This window comes from Nycticebus coucang, chromosome 22 (assembly GCF_027406575.1).
Source record: "Nycticebus coucang isolate mNycCou1 chromosome 22, mNycCou1.pri, whole genome shotgun sequence".
Lineage (NCBI taxonomy): Eukaryota > Metazoa > Chordata > Mammalia > Primates > Lorisidae > Nycticebus > Nycticebus coucang.
The window spans coordinates 16423991-16441693 of record NC_069801.1 but is presented as its reverse complement, the minus strand read 5'-3'; the positions used below and the strand labels follow the sequence as shown (position 1 = coordinate 16441693).

At 42.2% G+C, this 17703-nt stretch overlaps 1 protein-coding gene across 10 annotated transcripts in view; it reads right to left on the bottom strand.

The window, feature by feature from the left end:
• Positions 1-17295, bottom strand: part of CDC42 (cell division cycle 42) — a 41714-nt gene extending 24419 nt beyond the window's left edge. For 3 of the 10 annotated variants that reach the window (XM_053576070.1, XM_053576080.1, XM_053576069.1), the window contains exon 1: positions 17176-17295. The gene's annotated coding sequence lies outside the window, so the exon portion shown is untranslated. The other 7 variants (XM_053576072.1, XM_053576074.1, XM_053576073.1 and 4 more) reach the window with 7 other exon arrangements.
• Between the last annotated feature and the right edge of the window lie 408 nt (positions 17296-17703).

The following is a 17703-nucleotide window of genomic DNA, read 5'->3' as shown; positions in this document are numbered from 1 at the left end:
CCCAGTCTATGGTATTCTATTATAGCAGCCCAAATGGACTAAAGAAAGACTCTTCTTACACTCCTCTCCTCCTCACTCTCCATGATCTAGCTACGCAGGTCTCTAGCTCCTGAAATGTGCCAGGCTTTGTCCTGCCTTTGGGTCTGTGCCAACAATACTCCTGACCCTGATCTTAAAGCTGTTGGCTTCTCAGTCTTCAGATCTCAGCTCAAAACATCATCTCCTCAGCAAGTTCTCCACTGACCACACTATCCAAAGTAAGGCTCCTCCATCCTTACACTCTATCATATTACCCTGCTTATTTTCTTTATAGTACAGTCATAATCTATAATCATCTTGTTTATTATTGGCAGTAAAGAAGACAGAGGAAAAATATAAGGAAATCTCCATAAAGGCAAGGATTCTGTTGCATGCCCAGAAAATAGCTGAATATCAGCAATGCAGTAAGTAGGTACTCATTCACTAAACAAATGAATCTCAAGAATATGTAATCATGCTATTTTTATTCATATGTGCTTGTGTTTTTTATTCAAATAGATTTTAAGCTCTCTAAAGGAGGAAGAACTATAGGCTTATAGCTTTCCCCTTCCCAAGGCATCTAATACGATAGTGAGCAATTAAAGCCAAGAACAAATAAATTTTTAAGTATTTTTTTTTGTTGTTGTTGCAGTTTGGCCGGGGCTGGGTTCGAACCCGCCACCCTCAGCATATGGGGCCGGCGCCCTGCTGAGCCACAGGCGCCGCCCAATTTCTAAATATTTTTTAAAACTCTGTGACTAAAGTAGTAATACAAAAAAATATGAGATTTTTAAAGATCTGCAAATATGAGTGCCAATCTTTACTTCAATATTTATGACCCTGGCAAGTTAATTCACTTTTATACATTAATTTTCTCTTCTACAAGTTAACATCTAATTCACAAAACTGCTATAAAGAGACATGAAGTAATGTACATAAAGCAACTAGTATACCACCTGGTACAGAGTAAATACCTAATATGGCACGTATCCTTACACCCAATTTAAACTTGTACAAACCAAAATGGTCCTACGGGAAAGATCAGAACAATGCTAAGTCAAAGTATCTAAACACTATGAAAAAGAGGGAAGTCAGGCTTGCTCATTCAGGTTTGGCCCTGACAGTGGTCACAGGCAAGAGGTCCGACACTGAGTTGGGGTCTGGTCCAACAGCCTGAAGGAGTCCCAGGGGCCACTGTGGGCAGACGTATCTTCCTGCCTAATTTCAGCACAAGGCTATGGTAGCAGCTCACCCACTTTCTATGGGTAGAGACCACACCGCAGTTATGTGCAGGCACTAAAACTCCATCCCTGTGTCCACCTACCTCCTCAGCGACACTTCCAAAACAACCTCCACTGTCCTCACCCAGGCCTATCTAGGAAAGACCAGCAAACAGGTGTTAGTCAGCTATAACCTTCAAAACATAGACAGAAACTTCATTATGCACAGAAAACAGGTTCAAGGAAGAAATGTAAAGGTTTTCCAGTAAAGTTCGACCAGAGTGGCAGAAATGAGAATCTGTAACTTATGTACATTATATATTTAAATAAAAGAATTGAATTTCATTTTGTAAATGAAAAGAACTCAGAAAAATCCTTGCTTCTACTTGATGAGTTTTATTTGCTAATTTGGCCAATCCTTTCTGAAATCCCCTCCAATCTCAAAAAGAGCAGTTTAAAGTTTAAACTAAATGTCACATCTGTAGCTCAGAATATTACAGAAAGGTATGTAACCCACCTCTACTTTAAGAGACAAAATAATTTAATCATAATTAAATGTTATCAAGTCTCTAACATGCCCTCAGGAAAACAATATAGAGTAGCAGTAAATAGCCCACGCTTTCAAGTCAAGCAGGCCTAAAGCTCCTATTTCCATTCTTGTGTAACTTTCTGCAAGCTGCTTAACCTCTTTAAGCCTTTATTTCTCCATAGAGAAAAGAGGCCAGGCCCAGTGGTTCACACCTATAATCCTAGCACTCTGGGAGGCCTGAGGGTTGACTGCTTGAGCTCAGGAGTTCAAAACCAGCCTGAGCAAAAGTGAGACTCAGTCTCTACTAAAAACAGAATAACTGAGGCAAGAAGATCACTTGAGCCCAAGAGCTGGAGGTTGCTGTGAGCTACGATGCCACAGCACTCTACCAGAGCAACAGCTTGAGACTCTGTCTCAAAAAAAAAATAAAAAAAGAGACAACAGGGGCGGCGCCTGAGGCTCAGTCGGTAAGGCGCTGGCCCCATATACCGAGGGTGGCCGGTTCAAACCCGGCCCCAGCTGAACTGCAACCAAAAAATAGCCGGGCATTGTGGCGGGCGCCTGTAGTCCCAGCTACTCGGGAGGCTAAGGCAAGAGAATCGCTTAAGCCCAGGAGTTGGAGGTTGTTGTGAGCTGTGTGAGGCCACGGCACTCTACCAAGGGCCATAAAGTGAGACTCTGTCTCTACAAAAAAAAAAAAAAAAGACAACAGTATCAACATCATAGGTTGTTTGTAAGAACTGAGTTACTCCACATACAGCACTCAAAATATGTGTTCACAATATTATTGTGAAGTAATTCAAACAAGCAGCCAATTTAGAATCAAATCTTCTCTAGACAATCTTCTATACCAGCTTGTATTCTTATATTACATCAGACTAAGAGCCAATCATGTACCCCTAAAAAAAAAATAAGAGCACTAACAAAGTATTGATCAGAAAATAATAAAGATCAGCCAGGTGCAGTGGATCACGCCTGTAATCCTAGTACTCTGGGTGGCCGAGGCAGGTGGACTGCCTGAGCTCACAGGTTCAAAACCACCCTGAGCCAGAGCAAGACCTTGTCTCTAAAAAAAATTTTAAAAAAGAAGAAGAAGAAAATAAAGATTAGAGTAACATTTTTCCCTCATAATAGGACCTAATTCATAAGGCAAAATTTTGCTTTCAAAAACTATCAGCATCGGGCTGGGTATAGTGGCTCACACCTTCAATCCTAGCACTCTCGGAGGCCAAGGAGGGTGGATTGCTAGGAGCTCACGAGTTCGAGACCAGCCTGAGAAAAAGTTGAGACCCCCGTCTCTACTAAAATAGAAAAACTTAGGCAAGAGAATCACTTGAGCCCAAGAGTTGGGGGTTGCTGTGAGCTATGATGCCATAGAACTCTACCCAGGGCGACAGCTTAAGACTCTGTCTCAAACAAACAAAAAAAAAAAAAAAACCCCTATCAGCATCAATAAGAAACCAGGCTTCCAAATCTAGCCCAACATCTACCAGAATTTATTTATTTATTTATTTTTTATTTATTTTTTATTTATTTATTTATTTATTTATTCTGAGACAGAGTCTATGTTGCCCTCGATAGAGTGCCATGGCATCACAGTTCACAGCAACCTCCACTCTTGGACTCAGGTGATTCTCTTGCCTCAGTCTTCCAACTAGCTGGGAGTACAGGCGCCCAACACCAAACACCTTTTGTTGCAGTTGTCACTGTTGTTTAGCAGGCCCGGCTGGTTCGAACCCACCAGCCTCAGTGTATGTGGCCGGCACCCTAACCACTGAGCAATGGGCACTAAGCCCATCTACCAGAATTCAGTATGTACATTACGTTCATTGACCTGGCAATTCCATTTTTAAATCCTTCCCCAAGTACACAAAGAAGTAGATACAAGGATATTCACTGCATCCTTGCTTGTAAGAGGAAAACAGGAGAGTATCGACAGCTATACAAATAGGGGACAGGTAATATAGGTTATAGTAAAAAGGAACACTATGAAACTATTAAAAAGAATGAGTTTCAATGTCTGTTAGGGGCTGAACTGTGTGTCCCCCCATTCTTATGTTGAAGGCCTAACCCTCAGTACCTCAGAATGTGACTATATTTGAAGAGAGGGCTTTTAAAAAGGCAATTAAGGGCTCAGCGCCCGTAGCTCAGTGAGTAGGTGCCAGCCACATACACCAGAGCTGGCGAGGTTCGAATCCAGCCCGGGCCTGCCAAACAACAATGACAACTGCAACCAAATAATAGCTGGGCATTGTGGCGGGCACCTGTAGTCCCAGCTACTTGGGAGGCTGAGGCAAGAGAATCTCTTAAGCCCAGGAGTTTGAGGTTGCTGTGAGCTGTGACACCACAGCAGTCTACCGAGGGGGATATAGTGAAACTCTTATCTCTAAAAAAAAAAAAAAGTAACTAAGGTAAATTGAGGCCAGGTGCAGTGGTTCACAGCACCTATAATCCTAGCACTCTGGGAGGACTAGGCAGGAAGATGGCTTGAGGTCAAAAGTTTAAGACCAGCCTGAGCAAAAACAAGGACCCCTTCCCCCAATCTCAACAAAAAATAGAAGAATTTGCTAGGCACAGTGACATGCCCCTGAAGTCCCAGCTACATGGGAGGCTGAGGCAGGAAATCACCTGAGCCCAGAAGTGTTGAGTTTACAGTGAGCTATGATCATACCACTCCCAGACCTTCTCTCAAAACAAAAGTAAAATGAGGTCATATAGGTAGACCCTAATCCATTATGACTGGTGTCTTGGTGTCATTATAAGAAAAGGAAATTAGGACAAAGAGGGAAGATGAATGAAGACATCCAAAGTCAGATATCTACAAGCCAAGGAGAAAGGCCCCCAGAGAAAAACCAACCCTGCCAACACTTTGATCATGGACTTCTCCCTCAGAACTATAAGGAAACAAATTTGTTTGTTGTTTACATCACCCAGTCTATGATACGTCAGCCCTCACAAACATATACGTGGCAATATGGAAGATCTCCAAGATTAAGTTTTTAAAAAGCATGGTATAAAACAATGTGTATAACATGTCAATTTACGTGAATTTTTTTCCAAACAGAGAGGAGATGCATATACTTACAGATGCAGAGACTGTCTACAAAGATATCTAAGAAACTAGTAACAGTGGCTGCTTCTGTAACTAACACTCTGGGAGGCCGAGATGGGTGGATTGCCTGAGCTCACCGGTTCAAGACCAGCCTGAGCCAGAGCAAGACCCCCATCTCTAAAAACAGCCGGCATCGTGATGGGCGCCTGTAGTCCCAGCTATTTGAGAGGCTGAGGCAAGAGAATCACCTGAGCCCAAGAGTTTGAGGTCACTACTCTACCGAGGGCAAAGTGAAACTCTGTCTCAAGACAAAAAAAACAGTGGCTGCTCCTAGAAAAAGAATAGGTGTCTGTGATGAGCACATTCATTTTCTGTCATATTCCTTTGGCACTAAAGTTTTCACCATGCACATGTAATATTTTCTTTAATAAAAAATAAACAAAAAAAGAATATCTACTAAGATGAAAAGCTCTCCAGGACATCTTTAACAATTAGGAAAAGCATTGTCAGTAAAGCATTGTCTAGAAGCTAACAAATCTTTTTTTTTTCCTTGCTAACAAGTCTTGATAAACCAAACTCTGAAATTCTCAATCTATTTCATGACCTTAGGCAGTTTTTTAAAGAGCTATAAAAACATTCACATCACTTTTCTCAGTGATCCCACTTCAGATAATTTGTCCGAAAGGAAGAAAAGATTTTATCAGGAAACAATGGAGGCTCGACACAGTAGCTCATGCCTGTAATCTCAGCACTGAAAAGGAAGATCACTTGAGACTTCTCTACAAAAAAATTTTGTTTTAAGAGTCTCACTCTGTTGCCCAGGGTAGAGTACAGTGTCATCATCATAGCTCACTGCAACCTCAAATTCTGGGCTCAAGGATCCTCCTACCTCAAGCCTCTCAAGTAGTTAGAACTACAAAAGTGCGTACCACAGCCAGCTAATTTTTCTATTTTTTATAGAGATGGGGTCTCCCTCTTGCTCAGGCTGGTCAAACTCCTAACCTTAAGCAATCCTCCCACCTCAGCCTCTCAGAGTGCTAGGATTATAAGCTAAGCCACCTTGTCCAGCCTACAAAAAAAACTTTTTTAATTTAGCCAAGTGTGGTGGCGTGCACCTGTAATTGCAACTACCCAGGAAGCTGAAACAAGAGGATCACTTGAGCCCTGGAGTTACAGGTTACAGCGAACTATGAGTACACCACTATTCTCCTGACTGAACAACATAGCAAGATCCTGTTTCTAAAAAAATACTAAAAATAAGAAACAACAAAATGCTACAACATCCAAACAGTTAATGTAACATGAAAATGTTTAAATAATGTACCATAGGATAAGATGCTGCCACATATTTAAAATAATTGTGAAGACACCCAGCATGGTAACACAATGTTATTAAAAACATGTAACTGTTAAAACTCTTCTTGTTCTAAAGTGAAAAAGAAATGCAAAAAGAATTTAACTGTAATTGTACTAGTATGGTGTGTGCTGGTTAAACGACAGGATCCCAAGCACCTAAAAGATTTTATCCAATCAGAACACAAAGTAGGGCATAAAATTAAAACTGTTAAAATAGGCTTTTTTCTTCCAAGACTCAATTCTATTAACATTATAAAATTAAGCAAGATATTTAAGGGCCTACTATAGCAGTACACTGAGTAAGACAGAAACTCTGCCTTCAAAACATTTCAATAATTTACTGAATGCCTATTCTGTGCCAAATACCATGCTAGACAGGTCCACGTACATCACTTTATACACTTTTCTGGTTATAAGCAGAAGAGGCTAACTGTAGTCATCTCAGATTGCTCAAATTTACACTATATAAACTACGAGTGCTATAGCTTTTCAAATAATGAACATGGGAGAGTGGTCTACAAGAAGGTGAGAATAACTCTCTAGTTAGATGGAATACCAGGAGAAAAGGGCGCAAGTAAGCCTGCAAAGTAGGAAAAAACAGGCTGCGGCCACCACTCCTGTAATCCCAGCACTCTAGGAGGCTGAAGCCGGCAGATCGCCTAAGCTCAGCAGTTCAAGACCAGCCTGAGCTAGAGCGAGATCCCATCCCTAAAAACAGCTGGGTGTTGTAATAGGCGCCTGTAGTCCCAGCTACTTGGGAGACTGAGGCAAGAGAATCACCTGAGTGCAAGAGTCTGAGATTGCTGTGAGCTGATACCACAGCTCTCTACCAGGGGTAACAAAGTGAGACTCTGTCTCAAAAAAAAAAAAAAAGTGGAAGAAACAAAAACATACAGACTCTAAAAGTTAGGCAGTAGAGTTTCAACTTAAGTAGAAAACAAAAAGCTATCACTCTTCCATATCCATGAACAAGTTTTTCCAGAATATTAATATCATACTTCTATTCCAAAGCAAAATGCCAAAGGCAACCGGATAGCCAAGGAACTCAGCCTAAGAAACTACTGCAATAATCCAAGACTGAAATAGTCTTAGATCTGCACTGAAGTAGTGCCATGGGAAAAGATATGAAACAGGTAATCCCACTGGGGGTAGAGAGTTTGAGGAGGAGGTAAATCATGAGGAAGTTTTTTAGTTTGAGAAATTAGAAGATAGATTCGTACCACAGACAAATGGAGAAGTTAGGGGAAAAAAAAAAATCTTAAGAATAATCAGGTGACTCATGTTCTCATCTGTGCATTATATATGTAAATAAATGGCTTTTCAGAATCAGTACATAGTAATTTAGTTGTAAGTCAATCAAGAATGAAAGGCTGTTATCACAAACCCTACATATGGCACAGCGCCCAGTAGCTCAGTGAGTAGGGTGACAGCCGCAAACACCGAAGCTGGCGGGTTCGAGTCCAGCCCGGGCCTGCTAAACAACGACAACTGCAACCAAAAAAAAAAAAAAATAGCCAGGCGTTGTTGTGGCAGGCGCCTGCAGTCCCAGCTACTTGGGAGGCTGAGGCAAGAGAATCACTTAAGGGCGGCGCCTGTGGCTCAAGGAGTAGGGCGCCGATCCCATATGCCAGAGGTGGCGGGTTCAAACCCAGCCCCGGCCAAAAAAAAAAAAGAAAGAAAGAAAGAGAATCACTTAAGCCCAAGAGCTTGAGGATGCGGTGAGCTGTGGTGCCACAGCACTCTACCGAGGGCAACATAATGAAACTCTGTCTCAGGAAAAAAAAAAAAACCCTACCTACAAGCATACAGTTTGCAGCTTAACTATATTACCAAGGCAACAAACATCATCTAACAAATTGAAAACCTTTCTTTGAAAGGTTACCAGGTGAAATGCCAACTACAAAACAAGCCATAATCATTCTCTTTTATACTATCTGATGAGGCAGAGCTACCTATATTCAGATTCCCATACAATCTGTTTTATAAACCACAAGCCATTTTTTAAAGAGACAAGATAAGCCACGATTACCAAGATTCTCAATCAAAGCAGTCTACAAATTTTGATGTAAAGTGTACTGTTAATGGGGTGAACTTGTACAGAGGGATTCAACCATATACCTCAAGAAATAACTTGGCAAATGGAGACGCTGTAACATTTGCTCCCAAGTCCAATCAAAATACTATAGCTGGCATGACTGCAGATGTTTCAGCTTGGTTGCAAAGGTGTAAACAGAATAGTTCTATCTAATTTGTTTTTAAAAAAGGGGGTGGGGAGGAGAGACAACAACAACAAAAAAAAGATAGTTTGCAAAGACTTTAAAAAATATCCAGTATGGGCTGGCAACAAATCTGCCTTTTCAAGCACACTTTGAAACTAGGAGCAACACCATCAAGGTACAATTTATACCTTGATTATCAAACATTTGAACAGAAATCAGACACACAACACACACAACATTTTGGAAACTAAGCTCCTCGAGGAGTACTCCAAATAAATAATAAAATATATTTAATATATATTTTTACAGACTTCATACAAAATATGCATAAAAGTGCTTGTCACTGACTAAAAATGATTAAAGGATGGGCCTGTAATCCTAGGACTTTGGGAGGCTAAGGCATGAGGATCAATTCAAGTCAGGAGTTAAAGACCACCCTGGGAAACAGCAAAGACCTGATCTCTACCAAAAAAAAAAAAAAAGTAGGGCGGCGCCTGTGGCTCAGTGAGTAGGGCGCCGGCCCCATATGCCGAGGGTGGCGGGTTCAAACCCAGCCCCGGCCAAACTGCAACCAAAAAATAGCCGGGCGTTGTGGCGGGCGTCTGTAGTCCCAGCTGCTTGGGAGGCTGAGGCAAGAGAATTGCGTAAGCCCAAGAGTTAGAGGTTGCTGTGAGCTGTGTGACGCCACGGCACTCTACCAAGGGCGGTACAGTGAGACTCTGTCTCTACAAAAAAATAAAAATAAAAAAAAAAAAAAAGTAAGCTCTCTCCTTCACCCCCTCTTCCTCTCTGCTGGGAGTTGGGGGCAGGGTGTGATTATAATTGTTCCTTCTACCTGGAATGCTCTTGCATAGACAGCCAGTTCAGTGAATCCCTTACAGGTTCAAATATCATTTTTACAGTAAGAATTCCTCTGACTACCCTATTTTAAACGGTTGACCCAGTATCGATTTTCAACCGTGTGCTGTGAGAAGATGTTAGGTGTGCCATGAAAATTTTTAAGTATCATTAAATGAATTATTTTCAACAGAAGTTCAAAGCACAGTTAAGTATATTCTTTTTATTAACATAATTTAAGTGTGCCGCAGAAGTTTAACTATAGGTTCAAGTTTAAACTATAGTTTAACTATAGAAGTTTAACTATAAGATAAAAAAGATTGAAAAACCCTATACTAGATACTCTACCCAGGGCAACATAGTGAAGACTCTGTATAAAAAAAAAACAACACTGGGCGGCGCCTGTGGCTTAAGGAGTAGGGCACCGGTCCCATATGCTGGAGGTGGCGGGTTCAAACCCAGCCCCGGCCAAAAACCACAAAAAAAAAAAGAGAATTAAAAAAAAAAAAAAAACACTAATTATCACAACATTCTTTTATGTCATCTCCATCTCTCCCTCCAGTTCCACACGTTTCTTCATCTGATCAGTTCTCAGTAAGTTCTTCTTTCCACAAGGAGTAACAGTGATCTTTTAACAAAAAGAATGGCCGTGGCTTTATATCCAACAGCAGATGACTTCAGATTGCCACTTAGGACACAGAATAGACACAGGTGTGCCTGAAACATTGAGCCCCCCGATCTCCTGGCATATGGCATCTGCAGCACCTCTAGCCAGCGAAGAACAGCCTCTCTCCATTTACCTTAGAGAGACATACAAATTTTTCTATGACTGCCCTGATTTAAAAAGGATGAGGAAGCACTACTCCTAGAGCATATACTGCACGGAGATAATACTGTTGAATTTCTCTTACACAGAATAGTTTAAGAAGGAAAAAGGAAACATAATAAGAGAAATAGAGAAATTCAATCTGATCCTTGAAAAATAGCAGTAAGTTTTTTTCAGGATGATAGCTAAAGACTAGATTTTTAGTTATTAACATTTTCCCTTGAGATTGGAAATTAGGTTTATATTAGCCAAAAAATATATATATTTTTTTTTTACATTTGACCAGATAAAAATAAATGCCATTTGCATTTCACCTAATAATATGAATTTCATGTTTGAAACAAATATGAATTATCCTGATCATATGCTTAGATCATTCCTCTTCATAACAATCAGTTTTCAGTAAAATGTTCAAACGTATAATGCGAATACTAAACTAGAACTTAAGTTTTTATTAACTTTCCCAAGTTCACAGAGCTACAGAACTTACAACTATTTTGCTTAATAAGTGGGCAATACCACCTTAATAACTTTAAACACATTAGTTCCTGATAATAAACACAGACATGAGACAATTCCACACAATACTCAGGAAACTATAATTCCTTTAAAAACCAAATAACTTTCAGATTCACTTTCAGATTATGATCTCTGCAATAAATACTGATATATTACCTGAAGAAACCAAGTTATACTTTAGTAGAGGAAAACTAAAAATAAAATAAAGCACTCATATTATTTCTGAAATGCCTTAACATTACTCTAACAGTCCTGAAGTCCATGCTTCAAATTTTAATATGCATAAAAATCACATGCAGATTTTGTTAAAATGCATATTCTGACTCAGTAGGACTCACAGTCCTAATGAACTCCCAGGTAATGCTTAAATGCTGCTGAGACCAAAGACCACACACTACATATCTGATACCTTACACTCTTGCTTCTATGACACTAGTAAAGATAATGGACCAAAAGGTAAAGGAGGCAACAATCTCCACTTTATTCAGAAAGTGTTATAGATTCATGAGATTAGGCTGAGAGACGGATATTAAATGTTTATGTCTGGTGAAAACATAGCTTTCAAAGGTGGAAGACAAGATCCTAAGACGTTATGTATTAAGATAAGAGCACTATGTGACAGAAAATAGTCTTTTTTTTTTTTTTCCTTTGAGACAGAGCCTCAAGCTGTCGCCCTGGGTAGAGTGCCCTGGCATCACAGCTCACAGCAACCTCCAACTCCTGGGCTCAAGCGAGTCTCCTACCTCAGCTTCCCAAGTAGCTGGGACCTCTGGCGCCCACCACAACACCCGTCTGTTTTTTAGTTGCAGCCGTCATTGTTGTTTGGCGGGCCAAGGCTGGATTCAAACCCACCAGCTCAGGTGTATGTAGCTGGCGCCTTAGCCGCTTGAGCCACAGGCACCAAGCCAACAGAGAATAGTCTTAAGCACTTCACATACACTGTACTGACTTCATCTTCCTAACAACAATGTGAGGTAGGCATTACGCCTACCCCTAACAGGAAGTAAACCTGAGTTACAAAGACCTTACTCAGAGGCTCAGCGCCCGTAGCTCAGCAGCTAGGGCACCAGCCACATACACTGGAGCTGGGGGGTTCAAGTCCAGCCAGGGCCTGCCAAACAACAATGACAACTACAACCAAAAAATAGCTGGGCACTGTGGTGGGAGCCTGTAGTTCCAGCTAATTGAGAGGCTGAGGCAAGAGAATTGCTTAAGCCCAAGAGTTTGAGGTTGCTGTGAGCTATGACGCCACAACACTCTATGGAGGGCAACAAAGTGAGACTCTGTCTCCAAAAAAAAAAACCTTACTTAGACTACACATAGTTAAATGGTAAAGTCAGGATTTGAACCCAGGTAGTCTAGTTCCAGAGTCAATACTTTTAATTGGTACAGCAGCAGTCTCTTAAGAATACACAGCAGAATTAAAATGGCAAACTGGAAATAAAAAGGTTATTTTTGGAGAAAATGATACAGGGTTAAAATGTAAAATGTTAAATAATAATAGTGAATACCAAGTCAGAGGTTCTTTTCAGGAACAGCACATCAATGCCTGGTGAATATCACGATTTAACAATATAGGCTTCTGCTATACTGGAAACTATCACGGATTTTAGCATAATGGCTAATACCTAATATTTGATTTAAAAAAATATTTTTCTAAAAGTGCTAGGAGACACACCATTTTGTTGGTAAAACACCTGGTTTCACTTCATAGAATTGAGCAGTTTGAGATCAACGTCCAGAAGTGACTAGCGAAGAGTTTAACATTCAGGACTTATAACAGCAACACGAACAGTCATAGCTGCAGTGGCAAATAATGAAAACTGCTTTAATATTTAGGACTGAAGGTCTGGAAATTAAAAGTAGAAACTGGTAAGAGACAAAGCATAATATGAGCAAGAATTTAGAATACTGGGGCTCGGCGCCTATAGCTCAAGTGGCTAAGGCGCCAGCCACATGCACCAGAGCTGGCGGGTTCGAATCCAGCCCAGGCTTACCATGCAACAATGACAACTACAACCAAAAAATAGCCATGCATTGTGGCAGGTGCCTATGGTCCCAGCTTCTTGGGCAGCTGAGGCAAGAGAATTGCTTAAGCCCAGGAGTTGGAGGTTGCTGTGAGCTGTGATGCCACAGCACTCTACCCAGGGCAACAGCCTGAGGTTCTGTCTCAAAAAAATAAATAAATATTAAAAAAGAAGAATTTAGAATACTGTAGAGCAGTGGCTCTCAACCTTCCTAATGCCACCACCCTTTAATACAGTTCCTCATATTGTGGTGACCCCCAACCATAAAATTACTTTTGTTGCTACTTCACAACTGCAATTTTGCTGTTATGAATTGTAATGTAAATATCTGATATGCAAGATGGTCTTAGGCAAACCCTGAGAAAAGGTTATTCAACCCCCAAAGGGGTCACAACCCACAGGTTGAAAACTGCTGCTGGGAAAGAGGAAAAGAAGTGGCAAAAAAGGCTGCTATTTGCAAACAAAGAAATAAAGGAAAGAAACAAACATTAAGTCTGAATAATCTTTTGTAGGATAGAGAACTGATCAGCAAAAGATTTTCTAAGTGACAGTCAATCATCCCACATAGCATAGCTGCAGAAAATACTGTACTAGGCCAAGAGGGCATGCCTGTAATCCCAGCACTTTGGGAGGCTGAGGCGGATAGATAGCCCGAGACCAGCCTGAGCAGGAGCAAGACCTCATCTCTAAAAATAGCCAGGTTGTGGCAGGAGGCCTGTAGTCCTGGCTACTGGGGAGGCTAAAGCAAGAGAATCACTTAAGCCCAGGAGTTTGAGGTTGCTGTGAGCTACAACACCATAGCACTCTACTGAGGAAGACAAAGTGAGACCGTCTCAACAAAAGAAAAGAAAATACTGGACCAAACAGATGGATAAAATCAAGCAAGAGCAGATTTGTAATTACCACTTCAATGAGCCCAAATATGGATATGGCTGACCAAGCACAGAAGTTGTCTCAGGAAGCGCAGCACAAAGGCCTATGGAATATACAGCAATGAAAAATGGTATCTGAGGATTAACCATCACATTCATTGGACAAGTTATTTCTTGAAAACCTACTACGTGTCTGGCAGTATTCTACGTGTGCATGATATGGCATGACCACGCCAGGCCAAAGTCTTGCATAGTGAAACTTACATTCTAATGTCAGAAACTGATAACAAATATATTTGAAAGAACACTAAGGCCTTATTATAAAAGCCTAGAATGTACCCCTTTAATACAGAGCAATGTACAGGTTGCCCATAAAGTTCGTGTGCAAACTGCCCTATATAAATCCATTTATGAGAGATTTTTTTTGGGGGGGTTGGTTTTTTTAGAGACAGAGTCGCCCCACCTAATGGAGCTATTTAACACAATATTAACCCCTTCCCATGCTCATTACATGCTCCTCACCCTCTCCAAAAATCTAAAGACTAAAACAATAGAGAAATGTATGTAAAATGTATCTATAAATACAATTTGTCTTTTACTTCCCAAAAAGCCTGTCAGTACAACTATCCACAGTCACAGTAAATTGTACTGCCCCAAATTTGACAGCTCTTGGATCAAAACATGTTATTAGCATAGCCATTTCAAAAACGGTTTTAGAAATGCTTTTCTTTTTTTTTTTTTTTTTTTTTGTAGAGACAGGGTTTCACTTTATGGCCCTTGGTAGAGTGCCATGGCATCATACAGCTCACAGCAACCTCCAACTCCTGGGCTTAAGCGATTCTCTTGCCTCAGCCTCCCGAGTAGCTGGGACTACAGGTGCCTGCCACAACGCCCGGCTATTTTTGGTTGCAGTTCAGCCAGGGCTGGGTTTGAACCCACCACCCTCGGTATATGGGGCCGGCGCCTTACCAACTGAGCCACAGGCGCCGCCCTAGAAATGCTTTTCTAATAGATCATAAAATCACAAGTAGAAAAAGTACCCTAACCAAGGAAAACAAATCTCAAAGTTAAAAAAAAAACTTCATATGGGGGCAAGACATGATTGCAAGAGGGACTTTACCTAACAATTGCAATCAGTGTAACCTGGCTTATTAAAACAATAAAAAAAAAAAAAAATTCAAGATTTGGTCCTGGTGGGCTTTAAAAATCTCACTGATGTTTGTTTCACTACTACAGGCTGTAACATCTGCCTTAGATGTAGATTTCCAGAAATTAAGTTTAAGCACAAGTGTTGGATATAATATGAAAATATTTTAAGGATTAACAGAGGATGTAATACCTTTTAGGTCTTGAAGAAATATACTAAAAGGAACTCATTTTTATTGTAACAATACTGAGTTAATTACCAATCTCTTATCTTTGGGTCTCAGTGTAAAACCTGTAAATCCAAACTATTTGGTTATATTTTAAAAGAAAAGATGCAAACTAATATATATTTAAACATCTTAGGTATAGAAAACTCAAGAAAAAAGGCTCTAGGTAAGTATTACAATTTTATATTTCTAAAGTAAGATATCTCATTTAAGGCTAACCTATGTATGTCGAAAGATCTATCTAGACATCTCCAATTGTCTATAATACCTACATACTATAGAAAGCTGATTTGAACCTACCACTCTTAAAGTGTTTCTTAACAATCTGCTCTCTCTATACAAATGCGAAACGATGGGAAAGCAGATATTCCAACATGAACTATCCTTATAACAATGCATTATACAACTAAATGTGTTTGCTTTACAATGTCAATATTCTTCTGTGCTACCATACCACTTAGTCAAGAAGTTTTTAAAATTTAAGATGTGGGCCAGGTGCCATGGCTCACACCTGTAACCCTAGCACTCTGGGAGGCCCAGGTGGGTGGATGACTTGAGCTCAAAAGTTCGAGACCAGCCTGAGCCAAAGGGAGACCTCATATCTAAAAATAGCTGAGCACTGTTAGCACCAATAGGCCCAGCTATTTGGGAGGCTGAGAAAAGAGTATCACTTGAGCCTAAGAGTTTGAGGTTGCTCTGAGCTATGACGCCACGGCACTCTAGGAAGGGTGACAAAATGAGACTCTGTCTCAAAAAAATAAATCAATAAAATTTAAAATGTATCTAACATCCAGGGGAACAAAACTTGTGATTGCAAAAATCTGAAAATTATTACTCAAGTTTTTTTGGTTAAAAATCCAAAACTTGTTGTTAAAATCAAAACTAAAATGTCTAGCAAGCAAAGATTAGGCATAAAATAAACTGATGGCTCTTCTCAACACAGTTTCCACAAAAAGCACACTTGAGTCAACTTAGGTAGGTTCTCAGCAAGAAATAAATCGTACGTGAGAATCCAGTCTGGTAAGTCTTTTTGGAACGAAGAATTGGTCCCACAATGAAGTTTACTTCATTCAAGTACAGTCAAGGGGACCTAAATTTAAAGTTAAGCGCCTACGCAAGTGGTTGTAGAAGGTGTTGTCTTACACTTTATTCCCTGGCACAAGCTAATCCTGAGATTATAAACCTTCCTGACTTTTGGATGTATTTAAGGTGTCTGTGAACAAAAATAACAAGATTTCATAAAATCATCTCTGAATACGATGCGTTGTAAAGCAAGCAGATAAGTCAGTCTCTGGGTTACCGACTAAGGCTGCAAAAATGCTGTCTTCATTTGATGAGTCCCTGACTTGTATGAGTTAAAACTCTCACCCCTCATATTGCGATGACGTAATCTTCCACACTGCATTTCTCTTGGACTTAAAGGGCAAGAAAAAACCAACGAACAAAGAAAATGTCCCCCTAGTAAGAGGAATTAAGGAAGCGGCCGAACGACAGTTTCGGGAGGTAGTTAGATAACTCCCTGAAAGGGAAGCTTCAGCTGAATAAGCAGGGAAAGACTTGGAAAAGTAAACGGAAATGTTAGGAACTCGATCTAAGGCAGGGATGAAGGAGACGGGAGAAACCGGGCTCAGACCCACCCTGCACGGATGGGGCGTCCGGCCCAAAAGCAAGAGGGAAGCGCGGCGCAAGCACAGCCAGGAGCACTCCGCAGGCCGCCCCCTCCCAGCCGCCACTTCCCCGCCGCGGCTGCAATTCCGCTCCCCTCCCCCAGCCCGCCGCAAAATGTCCGCGGCGGCGCCAGGCGAAGCAGGAAGTCGAAGAGGGAGCGCCTAGGCATAGCCCAGCCTTCGAACCCGGGCTACGAGCCCACCCCAGGCGTCCAGAGCGGCTCCACCGCCCGCGGCCTCCGGCGTCCCGGCCCGGCCTCCCGCCCTCGGGAGCCCGCGGGGGCCGGGCTGGAGGGGGAGGGGAGCCCGGGCGGCCGGGATGGGTGTGACCCCTTCCTTCCGCCGCTGCCCGGTGACAGCCCGGCCCCGCCAGCGCCCACCGGCCGGCACCCCAGCCCGAGCCGCGCACCTCTCAGACGGCGCGTGCCCCCCGCCTTCCCCGCCGCGACCTCCCCACCTCGGCTTCCCTACAGAACACGGACCCGCGCTCGCCCGGAGGGCGCAGAGCGAGCCGGGCGCTGCCCTATTCCCCGCGCTCCCAGGCTCCCCGAGATCCCAAAGATGGGATGTCCCTGAGGATGACCGGAGGTCGGGGACCGCACCGCAGGAAGGTGACGGACAGGAGCCGCTCCCCGGGGGAGGCTTGGGCCCCGCACTCACCTCAGCGTCTCCACCGGGGCGTTGGCAGCACTGCGCGGGGTCTCCTCAGCCGCCGGACAGGGGCACGCACCTGACGTCAGCACGCAGAAGACGCACGGTTGGGTGCCCGCGGAAGTGGGAGGAACCGGGAAGGAGCAGCGGCTGGGATGGCTCGAGGTGGAGCCTGAACCACCCTGGCTCCGCCCGCTTATGGCTTGCCGGCACACCAGAGCGACCAGTACATCTCGGAGTTGTGCTCTGTACTTCTTTCCAGTGGTTGTGTTTGTAGTGATATTGTGAACGTTATTTTGCGAAGCACTTCCACCTACATATCTTTTGATCTTTGCAACCTTGTGAAGCAAAGTATTATCATCCGAGGAGATGGAAGCTTTCAAAGAGAAATAATGATTTGCCTGAGATCACGCTGCAGGTGGAGGGTTTCCTGACTCCCCTAGGAGGCCTGTTTCCAGTCAGCCTCGGTGGTAGAGACAAATATCTCTCTTTTTATCTTGCCTGTGCCCAGTATCCGTTGCAGAAGCCGCATGGGTC